General features: G+C 39.8%; 1 protein-coding gene across 2 annotated transcripts in view; it reads right to left on the bottom strand.

Annotated features, from left to right (window-relative positions):
* The window catches only part of slc8a2a (solute carrier family 8 member 2a), a 91,694-nt gene that overhangs the window by 65,553 nt on the left and 10,223 nt on the right, over positions 1 to 15,918 (bottom strand). The window contains exons 1-2 of one of the 2 annotated variants that reach the window (XM_035433073.1): positions 10,666 to 10,757; positions 8,791 to 8,892 (exon numbers count right to left, since the gene is read on the bottom strand). The gene's annotated coding sequence lies outside the window, so the exon portion shown is untranslated. Of the gene's footprint in view, positions 1 to 8,790; positions 8,893 to 10,665; positions 10,758 to 15,918 lie in introns of those variants that run through there. The other variant, XM_035433074.1, reaches the window with a different exon arrangement.

The following is a 15,918-nucleotide window of genomic DNA, read 5'->3' on the forward strand; positions in this document are numbered from 1 at the left end:
GTAGTACCGTAACTTGGCATCTTTTTGATATCAATACTTTTAATGGCAGGCCTGGATTTTGGCAGTCTGAATGAATGAGTTATTGACGGTGTATGTCTTGTATGTGTGAGTAACTTGGCATTTTTGTACGTTGAAAACGTGTTTTTTATGAGATATCATTTCTTTTTGCAAAGCGTTTTATTACGAGAGTGAGAAATGCGAAGTGACCCTGTAAGAAACGGTTGTGGATTATGGTTATCCTTGTGTGAATTTGTACAGTCTGATGAGCGTGTACGTTTAGCAGTTTCGGTTTGCTATATATGTAAAACAGTGGCTGTGACAATTGGTGCGGTGGCGTAATTGTAAGCGCATCAGAAAAGGTGAAATATGGCCAGTTTATGTAGGTTACTCACGGATTTGACGGGCATCCAATGAGCCTTGATTGACAAAAGAATCAGCAAGCCCGTAGAATTAGAGCTGCCTAGGTCGCAACTTGTGTACCCTTCTGTCCTGCTCCGTTGTCTGTTATTTTGTGAAGATGCACTTTTAGTGTTTGTAAGGTTTATAAGGCATTTTGATAGGCTTATCTGCAGGTAGGAATCCTCTTCGCTGTTTTGCTAAGCTAGAACCGGAAAAGTTGATAGTGGAGAATAGGAGCAGACACATATGTCCCAGCAGACTTTGCATATGAGAAAATAACAACAGTGTGAGATAAATTAGGCGAAATGATGAAATTGCGTAGTTGAAACAATATGTTTTTAGCAGAATGGGCATGTAGGTGAAGGTTGACATGATCACAGACTATAGTGCGAAGTAAATGAAGCGACCATGAGCGAGCTTAGTTTCCTTGTCAAATGGTATATATAACAGTCTGTATTAAATGTTAGTTGTTGAAGTGGAGGGTTAAATAACGTGTGCAATCTATTGCACTAATGTGTTTTTCTCATGTTCAGTGCTAGTAGTTATATTTATGAGTGAATCATGATTTTAAATGTAATGTTTTAATGTGGAGTTGCAGAACGTACATACGTAGTAATTGTTTGTATGTGGCTAGATAGAGAACAGGGCGAGGTAACATGAATGTAGAAACGTGGCGTTTGCTGATAAGAAGGTTTTGTACGGTAGCCAAGTGAAGAAATATAGTTAGTAGAAATGGCACAGTGGTGAACTGGTGTAACTTGTTAATAAAAGGAATACATTTGCCATCATGAAATGCATATGGGTGGCCGTGAGTGAGTTTTGGTAAAGCAAATATAAGCGTAAGAAAACGTTAGTGTAAAAGAGGAAATGATCTGCCTGAGGGCGAGGCGGGATTCAAGCCTTAAACCGGAGGTTTACCAGTCTGTGACTTCGTTAGTGCAGCACCATGCCATAGCTATGCAATGCGTGAAATATCATTAGCAAACCTGCCGGTGGTTTTAAAGAAGAACACAGGCCAGTAAGCACAGAAGAGCTCCCGTTGAATCCATATGGCTTTGCAATATTGTAGCCGGTTAATAACTGAAGTACAGACGGTACGTCATAATGCATATGGCTTAGCAATATTGTAGCCGGTTAATAACTGAACGGTGAACGGCGGGTAGATATGGTGCAAAAGCAATAATTGATGAGTAGTAGACAATTATTAGTGAGGGTCGAAGCAGGTTAAAGGAGTAACATGGTGATTGAACGTGACACTTCCCAGTTGTCTTTAGGCAACAACAAAACGAATGTGCATAATTTTTTTATTATTCAGTCATTTCAATGTACTTGAAAACGTATTTTTCTAAGCCTAAATTTCCCACTATAAAAGTTCACCCGAACCGTCTGGGCGTGGTAATGAGAACTGTCAGTTAGCTATGATTGACAGACCGTGCCCCGTTACCATTAGCTACCCCCATGATAAGCGCTATTTTTGGGAGACTTTTCACAAGCTAGCTAGCTTAGTAGTATATCAAGTATCGATAGATAGCTAAGATAAGGACGTTGACTTATATCCAATTATAATTTTTGCTATCTAGCTAGCCAAGTTAAGATAAAAGCACAACTATAATGTCCTCATAAAAGCAAACTAGCTAGCTAACGTTATCGATAACATTGCCTTATGAAAGCAAACTACCTAGTTAGCTAACGTTAGCTAGCTAGCTAGCTAAATGAATATAACCAGAAATAATCTAATAGTCCTTAAAAGGCACTCTAATTTAAGTGAACCTAACGTTAGTGAAATATTTGCATTGTCTTGCCCGTAAGCCAGCGGCGCAAACTATGGGTCTCGAGTTATCCATGGGTTTACGGGGCGTGGAAAGGGGAGTGGTTACTGTGTTCGTGAGGCACCAAGTTGAGAAGTTTCTCAACCGGTTGAAAATAGGACGATAAATTTAAAACGCATATTTCTCCAAAAATACAGAACGGACATATTTAATACTTTACTCATTGTGTTTGTTCAATGCCTCTTGTGCAAATAGCACATAAAACCAAGAAAGTGTGAAAATCACCATGGTACTCCTTTAAAGAAAGGTGTTCCTAGCTGGGCTTGAACCTACGACCCCGTGTTCCCAAGACTGTAACCTTGCCCACTAGGCCACAGGTGGACTAGCTGTTTAAACTGGAAATGTTTCAGAGTAAAAAGGTATGGGTATTTTGCGTGTGTGTCGTGTAGGTGAAGATTTGGCTGGTGTCAGTGAAATGTCCAGTGGGGAGACATGTTGTTAGTGGGATAGGCGGCAGGAAAAATAAGAATGAGAAGAAGAAGAAAGAGAAGAAGAAGAAGGAGAAAACGCAAAATCCCCTTAGTTTGGGGCTTTATGTGTGGACATGTGAAGTTGTTTATGAAATCTGTCTGTTGAAATGGGGTCAGAATGTACAGAATTTAATGTTTTTAAGGGCTGAGTGTCTGTGGCTGTTGTGGTTATTTCTGTGGGGAACCCTGAAAAGTGCCAAACTCTCGGTGCTGTATAGGTATGGGGCATGCCCCCGCCAAGGCGTCACTTGGCGGGATGGCATACCTGCCATCCCAATAGATGATACAGAGTAAAATGATGATACAGAGTGAATGTCAAGATGTATATCAATGATGAATATGGGGTGTGTGAGATAACACAAATGTTGAGATAAACATTTGTGTTATCTCACACACCCCATATTCATCATTGATATATATCTTGACATTTACTCTGTATCATCATAGTAATACAATGTGTGAGCCTGGATGTCAAGGAATGTGTTCTTATGATCAATAAATAAATCTAATAAATAAATAATTTAAAAAAATATGTTTTGCCATTTTATATTATCAATCATTTTAGGTGGAAAGCGACTGTCCACCGGGTCATGGCACACCCTCACCAGAACTGTGATAAAGTCTCTTCAACCTAAATTAATATTTATCATGTAGAAACCACCTGTCACTCAGCAATAAATCAGTGAATAACTGTTTTTCTACTTCACAGTCCAGTGAGACTACATTTCTTCTGTCTACACCGCTTGTTTTTACTATAAAACACACATCATAATTGATTTGTTGCTGTAATAGATGTATGGCACTTAACTTTGTTTATGATTTCTGATTAAATAGTTTTTTATTGTTGCAGTAGTAACATTGAACACCTAATACAGGGATTCCCAAAGTCAGTCAGGGGTACCCCAGTGTATGCTGGTTTCTCTTCCAATTCCTGATTTCAAATCCGAATTAACACTCATCTGATGTAATGTGCAGTGGAAAATGTTTCCTTTTGAGAGGGAGTAAATTTTCAATAGATTTATTAATAGATAGCATATACCATATAGGGGCGACATAGCTCAGGAGGTAAGACCGATTGTCTGGCAGTCGGAGGGTTGCCGGTTCAAACCCCGCCCTGGGCATGTTGAAGTGTCCTTGAGCAAGACACCTAACCCCTAACTCCTCTGGCGAATGAGAGGCATCAATTGTAAAGCGCTTTGGATAAAAGCGCTATATAAATGCAGTCCATTTACCATTTACCTTGCATTAGTTACTTGAAATGTGGATACCTAATTAAAGGAAATAAGCATGAAATGATTAAGCCTAAACAAATGTTAATACAAAATGTTGGTTGTAAAGAAAACCAGCACACATTGGGTACCCTTGACTGAGTTTTGAAATCCCCATTCATCATAATTTGTTTCAGTTCTTTTAAACATGCTTCCAATGAATGCAATCATGAGATAGCATAGCTATCATGTTGTGCCCAGATCAGACATATCTACACCAAAGTAAACAAAAAAGTAATGTTTGCTCTTCATATTAAGCACGACATTGGAGCAACTGACTGAATTACTTGCACTTTTCAAGGAAGAGAGACTACCTGGCAGAACACTGTTCTATCTGCCACACTGGCGCAGCCCTTTCCAAGCTCCACTTAATAATTCAAAATTGCATATCATATATCATCATCAGTGAAATGCAATGGAGAGAGGGAGAGATGGGGTTGTGTTTTTTGTTTCCCACATCCTGCAGTAAATGAACTGAGAGATCTCTTAGACCTCTGCCATACTAAGTGTTCACCTGGTACACAACTTCAGCACTTTCTCCTAACTCCTCTAGGAAGGATTTCATTTATACCAGTCGGGGGTCAAAGTTTTGCCAAGACCCTAAAATGGAGGGGCTTCCATTACATCTCTGCCAACAAGGGGCACCAAAAAATTCACACCAAGCCCCACCCAGACCACACAAATATGTATACAGTAAAGTCTGTAAGCATTTGGACAGCAGCACAATTTATATTGTTTTGGCTCTGGACTCCAGCACATTGGAGTTCAAATGAGACAATGATTATGAGATTAAAGTGCAGACTGTCAGCTTTAATTTGTTGGTATTTACATCCATTTTGCATGACCCGTGTAGGAATGAAAGCCCTTTTTATGCATAATACCCTGATTTTAGGGATCCAAAAGTACACTAATTGGACAGTTGGCTGCTCAGCAGTTTCTTGGCCAACAGTGTGTTGTTGCATAATTAGTTCATGCACAAGAAAGCAAACAAAAGGTCTAGCGTCGATTCTAGATTATACATTTGCATTTGAAGTCTGTTGCAGTTGTCTCTCAACATGAGGACCAAGGAAGTATCAATGCCAGTACCTCAGGCCATCATGTTACTAAAAAATCTGAATAAATCGATGACTGAAGAATACCTTCCATTGTGAAGAAAGACCGCTTTTCAACTGCCAAACAGATCAGAAACACTCTTTGTCACGTCTCTAGGCATAGACGTGACCAAGACTAAAACAAAGAGAAGACTATACTCAAATAAAATCAGAGGGTTCACTGCAAGAACAAAACGGCAAGGTTAGTTTGCTAAAAAGGACACTACAAAAGTATGTGGACACCCCTTCCAATTAGTGGTTTCAGCTATTTCACCCATACACATTGCTAACAGGTGTATAAAATCAAGCATACATTCAATTTTCATTGACAAACCTTGGCAGTAGAATGGGTCTGGGTAGTGAAAAACTCAATGGCTTTTAACGTGGCACTGTCATAGGATGCCAACTTTCCAACAAGTCAGTTTGTCAAATATCTGCCCTGCTAGAGCTTCCCCAGTTAACTGCATGTGCTGTTATTGTGAAGTGGAAACGAATAAGAGCAACAACAGTTCAGCCGTGAAGAAGTAGGCCACACAAGCTCACAGAATGGGACCGCGGAGCGCTGACGCGTGTAGCCAATAAAAATCGTCTGTCCTCAGTGTCAACACTCATTACTTGTTTCCAAACTACCTCTGGAAACAAGGTTAGCACAAGAACTGTTTGTCGTGAGCTTCATGAAATGGGTTTCCATGACCGAGCAGCTGTACACAAGCCTAAAATCACTGTGCGCAATGCCAAGCATCAGCTGGAGTGGTGTAAAACACACTGCCATTGTACTCGGGAGCACTGGAAATGCGTTCTCTGGAGTGATGAAATACGCTTCACTATCTAGCAGTCTGACGGACGAATCTGGATTTGGTGGAATGTATTATGCCCAACTGTACTGGCCCAAATAGTGCCAACTGTACAGGCCTTATGCCCAACATCAGTGCCCAACCTCACTACTGCTCTTGTGGCTGAATGGAAGCGAATCCCCGCAGCCATATTCCAAAATCAACTGGAAAGCCGTCCCAGCAGAGGGAAGGCTGTTACAGCAACAAGGGGGGTTCAACTCCAAGTGAATGCCCATGGTTTTAGAATGAGATGTTCAGCAAGTACATATGGGTGTGACATGCAGGTGTCCACATACTTTTGTAAATGTAGTGTATATTGAAACCTGACTCTGTCCCAGATCCGGTCATAAGCTCCCCAAATTCCCTGCCCCTCCAGCCCCATTTCTCTAAGCCCCTGCTCTGCTCTGATAATAGATGCCTAGCCCCCCTTTACCCATAGTCATTGCCCTATCTCTGGTCAGATGACTGTGCCAGGAGCATAGAGGCAGGGCTGTTGGCAGTGTGGACAAGTGGGACATCTCCAAAAAGAATTCTTCCTGATGGAGACTGCCAATCAGACCCCTTTTACTAAACATCCCTCCCCCGCTAGTCATACCTCATACCAGTGATTATGAAAGGGGTGTAACAATGTAACTATACAGAGGTATGTTTGTTGTCTCTGGCTTCCTGACCGTGGGACTGACCCTCCACTGAGTCACGTTCACCACAAACTTTGCTGGTAAAGCAAGGCATAATGAAGTTTCTGTCCCTTTTGTCTTGTGATGCTGCAACAAACTCACTGCTCGATCAATTAGACACCATCTTAGCGCAGGAACACCCCCTTTTAGGAGGAAATGGAGAGCTCGATTTAACCTGCTTAAACATTAAAGCAGTAATAAATGGCTTATCTATCATTGTTTTATTGACAGCTCCAATACCATGAGCCAATCAAATGTTTGTGTGCTCAAATCTATGAACTACGTTCCAGGGAATGCACATGGGGTTCCATCGCATAAGTGACATTGTGCACATTAAAACTCACCAAAAAATTTTCAGTGTGCGTGGAGCGGTTTTTGTGTGCAGAGAAGTTTATGTGCATGGATCAGTTTTTGTGTGCACAAACACATTTATGTTTGCGGAGCAGGCTTTGTGTGCTTGGAGAAGTTTCTGTGCATGGAGCAGTTTTTGATTGTGCGGAGAATTTTTTTGTGTGCGCAGAATAGTTTTTCTGCTTGTGGAGCAATTTTTGTGTGTGCGGAGAAGTTTATGTGTGTGGAGCCCTTTTTTTGCATGCAGAGAATGTTTTGTGCGTGCTGAGAAGTTTGTGTGAATGGAGCAGTTTTTGCAGGCCAGAGAAGTTTGTGTGCATGGAGCATTTTTTGTGCACGTAGCAGTCTTTGTGTGATTGAACAAGTTTTTGTTCACGCAGAGCAGTTTTTTTGTGCGTGGAGAAATTTGTGTGTGCGGAGCGATTTTTGTGCAGTGAGAAGTTTTTGTATACGTGGACCAGTTTTTGTGTGCATGGAGAGGTTTTTGTATGCATGGAGAGATTTTTGTGTTTTTCAGTGCGCGGTTCTGAGCAAACAAGGAATGCCCTTCAGGGCCACCGTGCTGTTTCCCATTTTTAATATCACACTTTTTATTTCTTCAAAGTAAGCAAGCTGGGAAGTATGCATTTCTATTTTTTTCCTTTCCTTTTGCCTTCGATGTCTAACTTATTGTCACTGCGCATCATTTTCAGTGGCCGCATTAGCCCAAGGAATGCTGCGTCTTTAGAATACAGGACATTTCAAAATCTGTTTCACACTAATGTTAATTCACTTGCGTTATGATAAAGTTACTCACATATACAAAGCACTGTCTGTAAGGCTATAATTCAAACTGGCAAAATCTAGGCCTGCCATTAAAAGTATTCATATCAAAATTATGCCAAGTTATTTGAAAACAATTCAGGAAACATTGGGTAGCATTGCTTTGGAATACAGATTGTCTAATTTGTGTGAGGTAAGACAGCCAATAGCGTTTCTTGTAACTTGTAACTTGTCCAGCAAGCCAGTGTAATGAGTCAGAGGCTTGCTTCAGTCCGCCAAGGGTGGATTTGAACCCCGGTCTGTGACTTGGCCAAAACATTCCATTGGCAGACGCAGTAACCAGTTAGAGAAGTAGACATTGGGGCTGCACAGTTTTGCTGTTTTAAATGTGTGCACTTACATGTATTCATGGCCATGTTGTGTCTGTATTCAATGTTTTTATTGGCTGATGTACCGAAATGTCCAATGGGAAGACGTATTCTTTGTGGGCCTGGAGAATATGTGATGATGTAATCAGGCAGGAAGAGAAAGAAGAAGAAAAGAAGGAAAAAACACAATATACCCTAAGTTTGGGGCTTTATTGTATGGACGTGTGAAGTTGTTTGTGAATTCTGTCAGTTTAAATGGGATCAGAAGGTATAGAAATGGATGTTTTTTAAGAGCTGAGAGCCTGTGGTCATTGTGATTATTTCTTTAGGAAACCCTGAAAAATGCCAAACTCTCGGTGCTGTATAGGTATGGGGCATAAGGCCCCACCAAGTTGTAACTTGGCGGGATCAATAAACACCAATTGGCTCAAAACAGGAGTAATTACTTTGTTGTGGTTCAAGTCTGGATCATCACCCTTTGAAATCTTAAAAACACTTCAGAATATCTGCGTTTATAGAACAGAATGTATTTTTTCCTGCATTTTGGCAGGAAAAAACGCAGAAAAAATGCATAATTCTGCTTTAACACAACCGCTAGTATTCCTTGATGTTTTCCTATACACTCAGAGCAGAGCATCTCTCTATTTCTTTCTGTGGAGAGGAGAGGCGAGGGCACACAGTCCCCAGAGAGGGAGACTGACAGAGGAGCAGGGGGCATAGCAGAGACCTTTTTTAAACTTACGTGAAACTGCAGAGACTGGGTGTTAAGAGCAACAGGCACCCAAAACTTCTGTCCTCGAGTAGCCTAGGCGTAGATCATGTTAGATCCGCTCACGCGAGGGAACTGAAGGAAGCAGAGATATAAATCATGCAAATAGCTTGAACAATGCACTGAACAGTGATTCTCAGACAGTCAGCTGTTTCTAAATATGGTGGTGAAGATTCACCAGCATTAGCTGACTAGCAAAAAACATGACCATAGCTAAAAAGTATTCTGCAAGTTAGCATAGCCTACTATAGTAACACAACCATCAAAACAGCCTCATTGCTAGGAATATTGGTTGCATTTGCCATACTTTTCACTTCATGTTTTATTTATACAGCTGACATACAGTGCCTCCATCATTTTTTGCCTCCATCATATTTTTCCTGTACTCAACAATTTTCAATTTGTAATAAAACTATTTAGATGTAGTTAAAGTGCAGATTCTCAGGTGTTATTAAAGTATATTTTGATATATTTTGGTTTCACCATGTAAAAATTATGGCACCTTTTATGCACCTTTTTAGCCCCCCCGCCCGACCACCAGCAGCACATTTCAACTTCGGACGGTCCGCATTCACTTCCCAATGTGAGCAGGGATGTGAACATGAAATATCTAATGCAGTGATGTGAATATGTGAAACCTAATGCAGGAGGGTGAATGTGATATACAATATGTGAATGTGATATTCTTCAGGCAAGCACCTTGACAGTGGCAAAAATGCCCTTTTGTCTATTGATTTGGCAAAAAATTACTAAAGTGTAAAATTGTAATTATATATGAAATATTTGAGATCTACTGTAGCTAAGTGAATGTGTTATTTAATGCAGTGATGAGAATATGTGACATCTAATCCATTAATGTGAATACATGATATCTAATTACATTACAGGCATTTAGCAGACGCTCTTATCCAGAGCGACATACACAACTTTTTACATAGCATTTTACATTGTATCCATTTATACAGCTGGATATATACTGAAGCAATTCCGGTTAAGTACCTTGCTCAAGGGTACAACGGCAGTGTCCTTACCCGGGAATCAAACCTGCGACCTTTCGGTTACGAGCCCAGTTCCTTACCCACTGTGCTACACTCCGTCCTAGCAGTCCGTCCTAATGCAGCACATTTAATATTAGCAATGGTGGTCCAGGCAGACAGCCATGCCCTTAGATCTGGGATCTGGACAGAGTAACATTTCTTTTGTCAGTGACTCTTATGAAGACTGCCGAATTTAACAGTTGAAAGGGAACTAACCGCAAAGCACTTTCCACTTGTCTCAATCTCTACCTCACTCTTCTCAAGTTTCAGTAGAAAGGAGCACACATATAATGGCACAAATCCATTAATGACACAAACAAATGGACTGCATTTGGACTGCAACAAAATGTTAAAAACAACAAGAGGCCAAACTCCCAGACAAAGCACAAATTAAACACACATCTGTGCACAAAAGAAACAGTCAAAATGAGCAGAGACTGATGCTGGTCTCCCAGTGCCTTAGTATTCAAATAAAGGAACCCTCCTGTACCTATTTATAACATAGCAGTGAAGTATGTATGCTGGTAGTTTTTTTTTTTTTTTACTAAACTCCTATTTATAATGTGCAGCTTCATAATAAACATTTAAACTTAAATTGCCTGTGGAAAAATAATCACGTAGTTTCCTGTACAAATAGCCAAGCACACTGCAAATTGCTTTGGTACCCTGCAAAGAATCTAATGCATGCCAATTTACAGATGACTGTATAAAACGGTTTCAAATTTCATCTCAGTATCCCATATGAAGTGACAGACATATACATCTTTCTGTAAATTCAAAAGAGCAAGATGACAGGAAAAAATGATCTCACCTCTTGTCCTAGTACATTGTGTAGCTCAAACCACTCGCTGTGAAGTAAAGGCATAGGCTAAACTAGAATTGAATATACTGGAGACCGATCCCATTTATCTTCGCTCTCTACTCGGCAAGACCTGTCCTCCTGTAGATTAATCCTTGTTCTCACGTTACAGTGGCTGAGGCGCGCAGCCGTGGGAGGGAGGGGTGACAAGTAGCATGCTGACCTGAGTCAGGGACTGCTGGGTTGATATGACAGGACGCAGACGCTGGACCATATAATATCACACTCTCACCAATGTAGAGGTATAGGCAGCAGTGGTGGAACCCTTATCTTTTTGTTAGAATTTCTTTATTTATTTTTGCCCTCAAATAACTTTCAGCTCATATGCCAGAGCCCAAAACTGAGACTAACTAAACATGTTAGGGTTGAGTAAGGTGTGAGAATCACTTCAGCTAACACATACAGTAGGACAGATTAGCCTCCTGTCAGTGCTGTAGTACACCGCAATAAAACCTCATAAGTCATATTGATTTACAGTGTTAATTAGGTATATTAGGTAGACTATATGGCCAAATGTATGTGGACACCTGACATCTAATGTCTCATCCAAAATTATGGGCATTAATATGGAGTTGGTCCACCTTTTTCTGCTATAACAACTCCATTCTTCTGGGAAGGCTTGTTGGAACATTGCTGCCGGGATTTGCTTCCATTCAGCCAGAAGTGCATTAGTGAAGTCGGGGACTGATTGGGCAGTTAGGTCTGGCTTGCAGTTGGCTTCCCAATTGATCCCAAAGGTGTTGAATGTGGTCAAGGTCAGGGCTCTGTGCAGACCAGTCAAGTTCTTACACATCGTTCTTGACAAAACCATTTCTATATGGATCTCGCAGTGTGCCTGGAGGCATTGTCATGCTGAAACAGGTAAGGGCCTTCTCCAAACTGTTGGGGAAGCAGAGAATCGTCCCAAATGTGATTATATGCTGTAGCATTATGATTTACTTTCACTGGAACTAAGGGGCCTAGCCCAAACCAAGAACATACCCAGACCAAAGGGTGTCCAGATACTTTTGGTCATAACCAACGAAAAACTATGTTTTTGAAGCTTTTTTTTCAGTACATAAGTTGTGGACAAAAGTACACTTTTATTGGATTTTAATAATCCTATCCCAGTTTTCTCCTCTCTCAAACGATACACCCTGTGGGGCCCCCAGCTGTACGCAGAGTAGAACAACACATGCTGCATACCTCAACTACAAATTCTGAAATTCATCTGCTTGCAAACATGAAAAAGTCAGCATATCAATTTCTAAGAATGTCAAGCAACACTGACTAAAATTCCTTAATTTTTATTGGTTATGGATAGGGTCACCAGTTTGTTTCCCCTTGTTTTCTTGCATTGTAATTAAGTCCTCTGCCAGGTAGAGGCCACGATAGCCTCCTTGCCAAACTCCTTCTCATTGTGCCATTTACAACACCTCGATAATCTAAGTTGATGAAGTAATTAAGTGCATATGATGATTGACAGGGATGTTTACTAGCAACAGTTATATAACATTTAACTTGCACAAAAAGTTAAATAAAAAATGAATTAATCATGGTCTTCAAGCAAGACTGAAAGTCGAATGAGGTGTCTTATTGCTGGGCTTAAACAAAAATCAGCAGCCACAACGGCCTTTTTCAGATAAGATTGCACACCACTGCTTTATATGGATGCATTTTTCTTTACTGCAGTGATTCTCAATCCCGGTCCTGCAGAGCCAAGAGTCTATTGGCTTTTGTTTTGTCCTTCAGCAACTAGTTCAGATCCAAGAAACATGAGGTGGCATGAGTTAACCAGGTGACCTGTACTGAACTGCTTTAATTGATCAATTGCTAAGTAAGGACCACTGGCTCAAAGACATACTTTTTGTAGCATTTTATACTTCCATCCATGTTCACTTTGCTTCCTGACTCTCCCCATATTAGATCGACTGATTGTTTTTATAAATGCCTCAATTAGAATCTCTATTACATGATTAGTGGCTTGACTGTACTGTTGGAGTGTACTGGGACGGAGTGTGGCACAGTGGGTAAGGAACTGCGCTTGTAATTAGATATCATGTATTCACATTAATGGATTAGATGTCACATATTCTCATCACTGCATTAAATAACACATTCACTTAGCTACAGTAGATCTCAAATATTTCATATATAATTACAATTTTACACTTTAGTAATTTTTTGCCAAATCAATAGACAAAAGGGCATTTTTGCCACTGTCAAGGTGATTGCCTGAAGAATATCACATTCACATATGCATTGCTTCAGTATATATCCAGCTGTATAAATGGATACAATGTAAAGTGCTAGGTAAAAAAGTTGTGTAAGTCGCTCTGGATAAGAGCGTCTGCTAAATGCCTGTAATGTAATGTAATGTAATGTCTATGGTGACCCCTGGAGGATAAGATGGAAATAGAAGTTTAAATTCCTGCAGGTCACATGGTGGAGACAAACTGGGCCCTGTTCCACATACATCGCCTAAATAATTAGTCAAATAGTTAATTATGATTTGATTAGTTAGTCCAGGATTGAATCATCTTGGATAACTGTGCGCACCCTATAAAGAGGGGAATTAATTGCACTCCAAAAACAGGATCATACTCCTTATACAGACATAAAGGGAGGTGGCGCTGACCTTTGTCATATTTGTGATCTTTTTTCACCTCTAAGGATCAGGAACTCATCAAGAGAAAGCAACCATAACTTGCGAATCAAACATGGCCAGAGCAGCCAAAATGAGAGGAAGCCTGGCAGATCATTGAAATAGGCCTGTGCCTAACTAACAAGACTTTCATTCACTTGCTTTTTGATGTTACCACGCTGAAACATTAAGTTAATTTTGAAACATTATTGTTTCTGAAACATTATTTTTCAGTGCATGAGACAACAGCTACAAAAGCAGCTGGCAGCAGGTCAAAGATAAATATATTGTGAACCTCCTTATAGAAATTCTACATTTTCAACTAGGTAATGTTCAAGTTAGTGGTTAACCTCACAAGACATTTGGAAACACTATGAAAATATTTATTTATTAATGATTATGTAGGCTAAATATTACCAATGTGAAACCCTCTTGCACATGTTATCTGCATCAACACCATTATTAATAGTGTTCACCATTGCACTGGCTTTAGTGTACTTTTATTTTCTTTGGCTTTAATGATTATGTTTCTTAAAATTTTGTCTCTGCCTTGTTTTAATTTCCTCATTGTACAAGCATATATATATATATATATATATTGTGTAATCATGTATCCTGTTTTTTGGTTTTATTTCGCTTTTATTCTTGACCACAAATGTGGACCATTTTACACCACATTTCATGTATGAAACAAATGAACAATTCAAGTTTATTATATTTTCAGAATTGCCGACAACATATAAAAATGTACCGGTATGAGGAAGCAGAGCTCAACTCAATACAGTGTCTGTCACCGTTACGGCTCACTTCGCTCAGAGTTGCCAATGTGCACAACTATTAATGGCCCCAAATCCCATGTGCCTTAAAGGATCTTGTCACCCTCTAAAAACACAATGCCTTCTAAATTTTCTTTTTACAATAATAGCCCATCATCAACAAGAACCTTGCGTTCATTTCTGCTGTTGGTGTGTGAGTGATTGTGTGGCTTATAGGCTAGTAATTATCTAGCTAATTGAAGCATAAACCTGTGGTTTTACAGGTTTGGGCTTAAGACCGGATGGCCCCGGTAACAAGTTTGGCTAAATTGTGATTTTTTTTTACTGTTTGTAATGAGTATGTGATAATAGTAATGCATACAAATGTAGGCTAAGAGAAAGACATGAATACACATAAATACAGTGGGCTCCAGAATTATTGGCACCCTTGATACATATGCACAAAAAATGCTAAACTAAAAAATAATACAGTTATTGACATAAGCTTTATTTTCCAACATGTGTAAACTAGTGTGCTTGATTAATGATGCATTGGAATCAACCAAAGTCTTACATTTTTTAAATAAAAAAAATATTTCCCCCAAAAACAGGTTCCATTATTCGCACCCCTGGTTTAAAACTTTGTGAAAACACCCCTGGCAAAGATGACAGCCATGTGTCTTTTCCTATAATTTGTGATAAGGTTAGAGAACACAATTGGAGGGATTTTTGACCATTGCTCCATGTAGAACTTTTCAGAATCATTGATATCTTTGGGTTTGCGCTTATGGACCCCCCCTCGTCAGTTCAGACCACAGGTTTTTGATGGAATTTAAGTCTGGAGACTGAGATGGCCATTGGAAAACATGGATGTTGATTTCACTTAAGCATTTCTGTTTAGATTTTGATATATGCTTGAAGTAAGTGTATAATTCGTCCAGGTGCGTAGAACTGCCGAAATCCGTCCTGCTAGAGTGGATAAGTATCTGCGTTCATTTACTAATTACATACCGCGTTAGATTTTAAACTTTTCCCTGTGTGGAAACTGGTCTTTGTTTTTAGGTTGTGTTAGGTTTCTTTGTTTTTAGGTTGCGTTGGGTTTCTTTGTTTTTAGGTTGTTGGGCTTCACTTTGATTCTTAGAATTGATAGATTGCGATTATTGCACTATCACAAACTGTTAACCTCTGTAATCAGCGAGTTATTCGACTCAGGTTTTCAGTTGCTAATTAGGTACACTCGGAGCGACGCTTTATTAGTCCTGCTAACTCGCAGTTTAGGTAGTAAGTGTATAATTCATCCAGGTGCGTAGAACTGCCGAAATCCGTCCTGCTAGAGTGGATAAGTATCTGCGTTCATTTACTAATTACATACCGCGTTAGATTTTAAACTTTTCCCTGTGTGGAAACTGGTCTTTGTTTTTAGGTTGCGTTGGGTTTCTTTGTTTTTAGGTTGTTGGGCTTCACTTTGATTCTTAGAATTGATAGATTGCGATTATTGCACTATCACAAACTGTTAACCTCTGTAATCAGCGAGTTATTCCCCCCTGTAAATGACTAAACTTAGGGTTGTAACTAGGCAGCTGTTTCATAGGTGACTTAGGCGCATCAACTGTCTTAACGACTACTTGTATTTTTATTTATTTTTATTTTTCCATAGATTGCGTTGTTGCCGTTCTCGTTGTTAGTGTTAATCAGTTTAACCATCAGGGTCCAAGTTGAACTATGCGGTTGTTCCCTGTACTTGGACCGGTACTTCTCTCTAGGGGTTTCGTCATACTTGTTCCTGGTTATGGTTATACACTTTGTTGTACGTCGCTCTGGATAAGA

This window comes from Anguilla anguilla, chromosome 9 (genome assembly GCF_013347855.1).
Source record: "Anguilla anguilla isolate fAngAng1 chromosome 9, fAngAng1.pri, whole genome shotgun sequence".
Taxonomy (NCBI): Eukaryota; Metazoa; Chordata; class Actinopteri; order Anguilliformes; family Anguillidae; genus Anguilla; species Anguilla anguilla.